The sequence below is a fragment of the Tupaia chinensis genome, unplaced genomic scaffold (genome assembly GCF_000334495.1).
Source record: "Tupaia chinensis unplaced genomic scaffold, TupChi_1.0 Scaffold000377_2, whole genome shotgun sequence".
NCBI lineage: Eukaryota > Metazoa > Chordata > Mammalia > Scandentia > Tupaiidae > Tupaia > Tupaia belangeri.
The window spans coordinates 1,577,278-1,586,444 of NW_006159876.1; the positions used below are offsets into that span (position 1 = coordinate 1,577,278).

At 48.0% G+C, this 9,167-nt stretch overlaps 1 protein-coding gene across 12 annotated transcripts in view; it reads right to left on the reverse strand.

The window, feature by feature from the left end:
• MAP2K5 (mitogen-activated protein kinase kinase 5) overlaps positions 1-9,167 on the reverse strand; it is a 332,934-nt gene that overhangs the window by 322,785 nt on the left and 982 nt on the right. The window lies entirely within an intron of this gene.

Consider the following 9,167-nt stretch of genomic DNA (forward strand, 5'->3'; position numbering starts at 1 on the left):
GCAGAGAAAGTGAGAAATCACCCCCTGGGGTGATGGCCACACTGCAATCCCTTCCTTCCATTCTCCTCTCCAGATTCTGGGCATGCACACACACATGTGTGGCGTGAGTTTCAAGCTACCAGGTCCAGGACTTAAACTACTGTTTTCCATGTGGGAGTCTAGCACCTTAACCATCAACCTTCACTCTTAAGTAATAGAAAACATACTGATGATTTGGAAATAAAGTTAATCTAGTCTTCAAAAAAAAATGTTTTAAGTGTATATAAACTGATATCAATGTTTAAATGATCTATAAAGTTCAAAACACTTGAAAATGAGTCTGTAGAAATAGCTTAATCGAACAGGCACAGAACACCTTATTCCTGGTACAGACCATTCTGTCCAGTCCAAGAGCATGGCCTGCAAATCTTGGTTCCCTCTGGGAGCTGGGCCCCCGTCCCCCTCCGGGGCGGTGACAGAACTGGTGCCAGGCAGCAGCTGACAAAGTGCCTGCAGTACTTCTCAGCAGGGAGCCCACAGCCCTCCAAGCAGGGCACTTAGCAGAGTGGCTGCTGCGACTTCCTTCTGAAGGCAGTTCTTCAGAAGCCTTTGCTGCGTGGCAGTTTTTTTGGGGAGGGGGAGAGAGATAAATCTGTGCATATAAAATTGATCAATGAGAACTATCTTAGGTAGCCCTTACCCATTAGAGATTTTTTTCTTCTCTGACTCTAGTCTTAGCAAATGAAATATCAACTTTTGGGAGACGTTACCTATAAAAGATTTTAGTGTTAAAAAATGCTTTCTACACTCTGGATTGAAAATCTGTGGCACATATATACTCAGCTATAAAAAACAATGACCCTATTATCTGATTCAAAGTGGATGAATATATTAATAGAAGGCAACACTGGGCGAAGTGAGTCAGGCTTTGAAAGACAATGTATTGAAAGACACACACTGTATATCTCCACGCAATGTGTACCAAGGATCTGCGCTCTCTGGCAGAAATGGAAAGATCTGAAGATATGACAGTAGAGAGGATAAGCATAAATACCAGCGACTGTAAGGGAGGAGGGTGGGGAGTAGAGGGTGGGTGTGAGATGCCAAAGGCAAGAAACACTGAACAGACAAGAAATGCACAGTTCTCGTTGAGGGGACAGGAGATGGCGCAGTGATTACGTCACTGGACTCCGACATGGCTGACCACAGTTTGAGTCCCAAACCTGGAGACTTGAAACTTATGCTGGGGATGCCAGCAGGTGGGGTGGCGGTTGAGGGTCCTGGACTCCCACATGGCCGACTGCAGTTTGAGTCTTGGACCTGGCGGCTTGCTTTCTCACTTTCCCTCCCTCACTCTGTCCCTCTCTGGTCAAACTTAAAATAAATAAATAAAGTTAAATAAAATAATTATTTTTTAAAAAAGAAGAAAAAAACAAAGAAAGAAACTTATGCTGGGTATGTGTGTGTGCATGCCCAAGATCCTGGGAGGAGAATGGAAGAGAAGGGATTGCTGTGTGGCCATCCCCCTAGTGGCGGTGATGGGGGGTGTTCCCAGTCTCCCTTTCAATGCTTTGTCTCTTTCGTAAGAAAATCTTTCTTACTTATGAACAGCACACCCCAGTCAATGACAAATTCCTCACAACCAGCCAAAAGCCCCGCTGGGCAGCAATGGTACACGAGTCTATCTACATAAACAATGTGACACCCAGGCTTTGCATCTGATACGGAGAAAAGGAAAAAGAAAAAAAGAAAAACAACTTACTTGAGAGAATCACGTGAACACAACCTACCACCTTGCTTCTTTACTTTTCTTTTAAGATTTATTTATTTATTTATTTGTCATTTTTATTTATTTTTCAATTGGACCATAGAGAGACAGAGAGAGAAAGGGAAAGTAAGAAAGCTACCTGCCAGGCCCAGGACTCGAACCACTGTCGGCCATGTGGGATTCCAGGGCCCTAACCACCAAACCACCTGCTAGCCTCCCACCTTGCTTCTTTAAAGCAAATACAGTGAGGCTGCTCTAAAGACAGAAGAGACGAAGGGGTAAAAAGTTTGGAAATTAGCCAATACCTAATTGGTCACCTTTTAGCACGGTACATTGGGTGATTTTATATATATTTCAAGTTATTTTTATTTATATACAATAATACTTTGCATATAGAAGGTTATTTATTTACTTATTTCATAAGAGAAAGACAAGTATGAGGGTCTCATGCCACCATCCCTCCCCAGACCCTTGTCAGCCAAGATCAAAGGCACAGTCCAGTATTCACAGGTCAACCCCGGAACCAGCCTCCAACCTTCCATATGGCTTCCAGAGTTGCAGAATGGGGCGCTATCACTGCAGCACCATGCCTGGGCCCATTTCTAGTTACATTATCAGTGATTTATTTCCAAACAACCTTCTCCTACCCTCAACAACGTAGTATTTTACCCATTCTTAAATAAAACTTTTGAAAGAACACCTAAGTTTACATATCTTTTTGGGGTTTTTTTGGAGAGGTTTTTGCTATAGGGCATGTGCGCTCGCCAGACAGACAAAGAGAGATAGAGAGACAGAAAGCAAGAAATCACCCCCCAGGAGGGATGGCCACGCCGCAATCCCTTCTCCTCTGTTCTCCTCTTGGGATCTTGGGCACACACACGTGTCCAGTGTGAGTTTAAGCCACTGGGTCCGGGACACGAACCGCGGTCGACTACATGGGAGTCCAGCGACATAGCCATTACGCTAACTGCTGGTCCCCTAAGTTTACATATCTTGATGGTGATTTAAAAAAAAAAAAAGATTTTTGCCTTAGGGCACATGGTTTCACTGGAGAGAGACAGAGACAGCGACAATGAAAGGAAATACGAGAAATCACCCCGCACAGGGATGGTCATGCCACAATCCTTTCTCCTCTGTTCTCCTCTCAGGATCTTGGGCATGCACACACACAAGGAGAATGGAAGAGAAGGGATTGCTGTGTGGCCATCCCCCTAGTGGCGGTGATGGGGGGTGTTCCCAGTCTCCCTTTCAATGCTTTGTCTCTTTCGTAAGAAAATCTTTCTTACTTATGAACAGCACACCCCAGTCAATGACAAATTCCTCACAACCAGCCAAAAGCCCCGCTGGGCAGCAATGGTACACGAGTCTATCTACATAAACAATGTGACACCCAGGCTTTGCATCTGATACGGAGAAAAGGAAAAAGAAAAAAAGAAAAACAACTTACTTGAGAGAATCACGTGAACACAACCTACCACCTTGCTTCTTTACTTTTCTTTTAAGATTTATTTATTTATTTATTTGTCATTTTTATTTATTTTTCAATTGGACCATAGAGAGACAGAGAGAGAAAGGGAAAGTAAGAAAGCTACCTGCCAGGCCCAGGACTCGAACCACTGTCGGCCATGTGGGATTCCAGGGCCCTAACCACCAAACCACCTGCTAGCCTCCCACCTTGCTTCTTTAAAGCAAATACAGTGAGGCTGCTCTAAAGACAGAAGAGACGAAGGGGTAAAAAGTTTGGAAATTAGCCAATACCTAATTGGTCACCTTTTAGCACGGTACATTGGGTGATTTTATATATATTTCAAGTTATTTTTATTTATATACAATAATACTTTGCATATAGAAGGTTATTTATTTACTTATTTCATAAGAGAAAGACAAGTATGAGGGTCTCATGCCACCATCCCTCCCCAGACCCTTGTCAGCCAAGATCAAAGGCACAGTCCAGTATTCACAGGTCACCCCCGGAACCAGCCTCCAACCTTCCATATGGCTTCCAGAGTTGCAGAATGGGGCGCTATCACTGCAGCACCATGCCTGGGCCCATTTCTAGTTACATTATCAGTGATTTATTTCCAAACAACCTTCTCCTACCCTCAACAACGTAGTATTTTACCCATTCTTAAATAAAACTTTTGAAAGAACACCTAAGTTTACATATCTTTTTGGGGTTTTTTTGGAGATGTTTTTGCTATAGGGCATGTGCAGACAAAGAGAGATAGAGAGACAGAAAGCAAGAAATCACCCCCCAGGAGGGATGGCCACGCCGCAATCCCTTCTCCTCTGTTCTCCTCTTGGGATCTTGGGCACACACACGTGTCCAGTGTGAGTTTAAGCCACTGGGTCCGGGACACGAACCGCGGTCGACTACATGGGAGTCCAGCGACATAGCCATTACGCTAACTGCTGGTCCCCTAAGTTTACATATCTTGATGGTGATTTAAAAAAAAAAAAAAGATTTTTGCCTTAGGGCACATGGTTTCACTGGAGAGAGACAGAGACAGCGACAATGAAAGGAAATACGAGAAATCACCCCGCACAGGGATGGTCATGCCACAATCCTTTCTCCTCTGTTCTCCTCTCAGGATCTTGGGCATGCACACACACACACCCAGGTCCAGGACTCAAATCACAGTCGGCCATGTGGAAGTCTGAGACATAGCTGCTATGCCATCTGCTGGCCTCATGATTTTTTTTTAAAATTTTGTCAGAGGGAACAAGCACTCACCGAGGAGAGAGAAAGAGAGAGGGAGAGCACTGCCCCCATGGGGCCTGGGCACACTGCATCCCTCTCGGGACTTTGTGCCCCCCCCCCGGGGGGGCACACACACCTCTAGGGTGTTTCCCAAACTGCTGGATCCAGGACAGGACTCAAACCGTAGTCGGCCATGGGGTCCAGCCACCTTAATCACCATGCCACAGGCTGGCCCAAGAGTGACCATGCCTTGATCCTTTTCTTGTTTTCCTTCCAATAAATCTAACAAATACCCGAGTGGGTGACCAAGAACAGAGCGGAACACTGGAGGCCTGGCAGGAGCATAAGGATCACAGGCCGACCAGACGGCTCGGTCCTTGCCTTCAGAAGGTTTCGATCTGCTCCCAGGGATAAAGGTAAGCCTATGAGGCCAACACAGAGCATGACGGTATGCTGAGAGAAGACGAAAAACGAAAGCAGCAAGTAGAACCTGTTGGCTCAGGAGGAAGGGAAGTCATCAGCCCCCTTAGACAGCAACTGCACAGAGCGGCAATCTGGGCTGGGAGACCACGAGCACAGAGGAAAGGCTGAACACCTACACACCAGTCCCACCGCCCGCGTGGCCTTTCCAGACGTGCAGGCTTGGTTCTCGGGGGAGGAAGCGGACTCCACAATTACCTAACTATTTCTCCCCTTGACGACCAGGCAGGTCTCCACATGGCAGCCACGTCCCCCGATGATTCGGAGGAGAGGCACGGCCCAGAGAGGCCGAGTGACTTGCCCAGGGCTGTCCAGCTACTTGTGACTGGAATCTCCAGCTCCCGGCCTCCCGTCGGAGACGCTCTGCCACAGCCGACTTGGTGACTACCGCCTCTCTGTTAGGGTCTGTGTGACTTTGGCAACGTATGTTCCCCTAGGGGTGTTCGTGCCTCCTCATTTGAAAACTGGGGTGGGGGCAGTCGAAGGGGGTGTGTTAGATGAAAAAGACACTTTCGGGTTTCCTGTCCATATGTGTGACGGCACCACCAACAGGGCTACCTGTGGAGACCGGCCCCGTGGCTAAGGGAGCCGGACCCTACGTGGCCCACCACACGTTCGCATCCCAGCCTGCAGGCAAAACACACCAGCACACGTGTGTGTGTGTGTGTGTGTGTGTGTGTGTGTGTGTTCGCGCACCTCGAGCCCTGACGGTATGGAGAAATGGAAGGGAAGGGCCCGTGGTGTGACCACGCCCCAGGTAGGGGTTCTCTTTCTCTCTCTGGAAAGTGCATGTGCTCCCTGGTAAACAGATGAGTGCAGTCCTACTACACTGCGGAGTCTTCTAAATGCTTCCCGCCATCAGCTCAGCTCACAGAACTCTAGCATAGACACTTTTCTTAATCCCCATCCTCCCCTCCCTTTTTTTTCTAAACAGCTCGGGAGGGAGGAAAACACTGAGGACACAGAAGACGCCTGCCCAAGTGGTAGGACGTGCCACCTGTACCCAGGCAATCTGGCTCTAGTTTGGAGTCTTCAACAGTATACGGCCTATCGCCGCAAATGAGGAAAGGGAGAGAAAACGCATCATTCTCATCACATGTTCATGTAATCGTCACAAGTCTTTGAGGCAGGTATCAACGTCCCTGTTGTACAAACAAGGAAACCGGAGCTCAGAGAGGTAGAGTGCTTTGCAGCTACTAGGACAGCCTGCAACGAAATCCAGATTTCTTGACTCAAAACCTAGTGCTCTGTCCACAGAACTGCCGTTGCATGCATTCTCTTTGAAGCACCTCCATTAAACAAATATTTCGGGGTGCTACGAAGCAACAGAAATGGGTACCCTTCTCCCCCAGCTGCTCACTGTCTAGTGGAGGAAACTGACAATCACGTGTGCTTTGCTGGGTCTGCACACACAAGGCAGCAGGGACGGAGGCAGGGCACACACATGACTAAGGTGGAGGAACAGCAGAGCATGGCTTCAGAGACACATGGAAACGGGTCAGCGGAAGTAAAAGGGAGAGTGGAGACAGCCTGGGCACCTGACAGTACTCTAACTGAAAGCAGGGCCAGCAGGGAACATGGTGGCTAAGGAACTGGATCCCATATGACCAACCATGCAGCTCAAGTCCCAGACCCAGCAGCCTGAAAAACATGTTGGGTGCATGTGTATCCAAACCCAAAATCTTCAAAGGAGAATTGGGAAGGAAGTGCAGCCTGGCCATCCTCGCTGGGGGGAGTTTTTTCACTTTCCCTCTCTCTATTTCTTTCCAGTGAACACACAGGCCCTATAGAAAATTATTTTAAAAATAAAAATAAAAATCATTGAATGTAATCTATAAGCCTAAGGCACAAGAGGCTCATGGGGATGTGTTAAGAGCCAAGCAAGGGACAAGCAGTTGGCGTAATGGCTATGTTACTGGACTCCCACGTAGTTGACTGTGGCTCGAGTCCCAGACCTGGTGGCTTAAACTCACGTTGGGTGCGTGTGCATGTGTGCCCAAGATCCCGAGAGGCGAATGGAGGAGAAGGGATTGCGGCATGGACACCCCCTCGGGGGGGGGGGCGTATTTCTCGCTTTCTGACTCTCTCTCTCTCTTCTGGAGAACACACATGCCCTATGGCAAAAACCTCTCAAATAAAAGAAAAAAAAAAAAAAGCCAATCATGAAGGGCCCAGAGGACCATGCAAAGGAATTTGGACGTGATGAATTTGGGCCTGATCGTGAGGGGAAATCTATTCAAATGGAGTAGGTGGGTAACCCTGGATGCAGGGTGCACCAGGATGGAACTTACTGGCTCATGACAGCCTCAATACTCCAGGCCTAGCCCCTGAAAATCCACAGGGCTCGGCTGGCTGGGCAGAGCAGCAGGGACAGCCACTCGAGCAGGGCAGGACCCACACCCAAGATGGAGAGTTTGGCTTCCCAGCTGATCCCCACGTGCCAGGCACAGCACTTGTGCCGCTGGCTGGCCGGGAAGGCTGCGGGAATCACAGCATGAGAGCTGCTGGAGGCGATTCTCTCTCATTTACTCTCATGGAGCAAATAAAAAGACTTTGAAAAGAAAATCTGTGGGTGGTGTGGTGGTTAAGGCGCTGGATGCCTACAAGGCCCACCACAGTTCAAGTCCCAGACCCTGCTGTTTAAAAATCATGCCTGGCATGCATGGGTGCATGCCCAAAATCCTGAGAAGGGAATGGAGAAGAAGGGACCGCACTGCAGCCATCCACTGAGGGTTATTTCTCTCTCTCTCTCTCTCTCTCTCTCTCGTAAGTACACATGCCCTATAGCAAAAACCTAAAAAACAAGAAACAACAAAAATGTATGGCCTGGGGGAACCAGCAGTTAGCATAATGGCTATGTCGCTGGACTCCCACGTAGTCGACCACGGTTCGCGTCCCGGACCCGGTGGCTTAAAACTCCCGCCGGGCGCGTGTGCGTGCGTGCCCAAGATCCCGAGAGGAGAATGGAGGAGAAGGGATTGCAGCGTGACCATCTCCCCTGGGGGGTGATTTCTCGCTTTCTGTCTCTAAGTCTCTCTGTCTGGCGAGCGCACGCACCCTATAGTGAAAATCTCTCCAAAAAAAAAAGTATGGCCTGGATGGTAACCATAATTCAAAATTAAGCTACAGGAACCGCATTTTAAGTGAGTCACCTCAGACAATCAAAAGCTCACATCAGAGGGGCAGCAGGATGGCGTGGGGGTTGACGTGGCTGGATCCCCTATGGCTCCCAGAGGGGGTCCAGTGCAAAAAAAAAGTGCCAGACCCAGAGGCTTGAAAACACATGGGTGCATTGCGTGTATGTGTACCCAAAATCTAGAGAGGAATTTGGAGGAGAAGGGTTTGAGGTGTGGCCACTCCCCTTACTTTATCCCCTTCACTGTCTCTCTCTGGTAAGTGCACATGCCCTATAGCAAAAAAAAAAAAAAAAAAAAAAGAAATCACTTCATAAATCATAAATCGTCCTCCTCCCTAAGGACCTGCCACCCAAGCCCTTCTCATTGTGCTGTCAGGCTCGGCCAAGGGGCTGCTATTTGGAACGTGCTTCCCTAATACATCAGTTTCTGCCATCAACACCTCAGTTATTCAGTACATAAAATGGGCACGATGCACCCTATTTGTCTCAAATAAATACCAGAAAGATGATAAATGGTTGCGGCATGTGAGGAAAAAAAATATGAAGTGAAAGTAGGGAAATGTGAGTTCTGGTACCTACCCTCCCGCACAGAAGCTACGCAGCTTTGGAAAAACCATCTCATGTCTCCATTCCTCAGAAACGATATGCAAATAAGACACGTGATCTGCACCAGCCGTCGTGTTATCTGCCATAGATCCTGAGGATCCTGAAGGGACTACATCATCGCCTCTAAGATGTGCATTCTCCCTCTGTTTTAACATCTCCGACATTGGGATGCTTCGGTAAAACAGATGGTGGGTCCTAGCTTAACCAGGTATTTTTCTTTCGTAGGGGTAGATAAGATAAAATCTTAAAATCAATGACATCTTGGGACCAAATCCGGTGGCTTAAACTCACGCCGGGCGCATGTGCGTGCGTGCCCAAAATCCCAAGAGGAGAATGGAGAAGGGATTGCAGCATAGCCCTCCCCCCTGGGGGTGATTTCTTGCTTTCCATCTCTCTGTCTCTGTCTCTCTGGCGAGCTCAAGCACCCTGTAACAAAAACCTCTCCAAAAAAAAAAACCCAATGACATCTCGGGTTTACTCAAACACGAGTTACCATT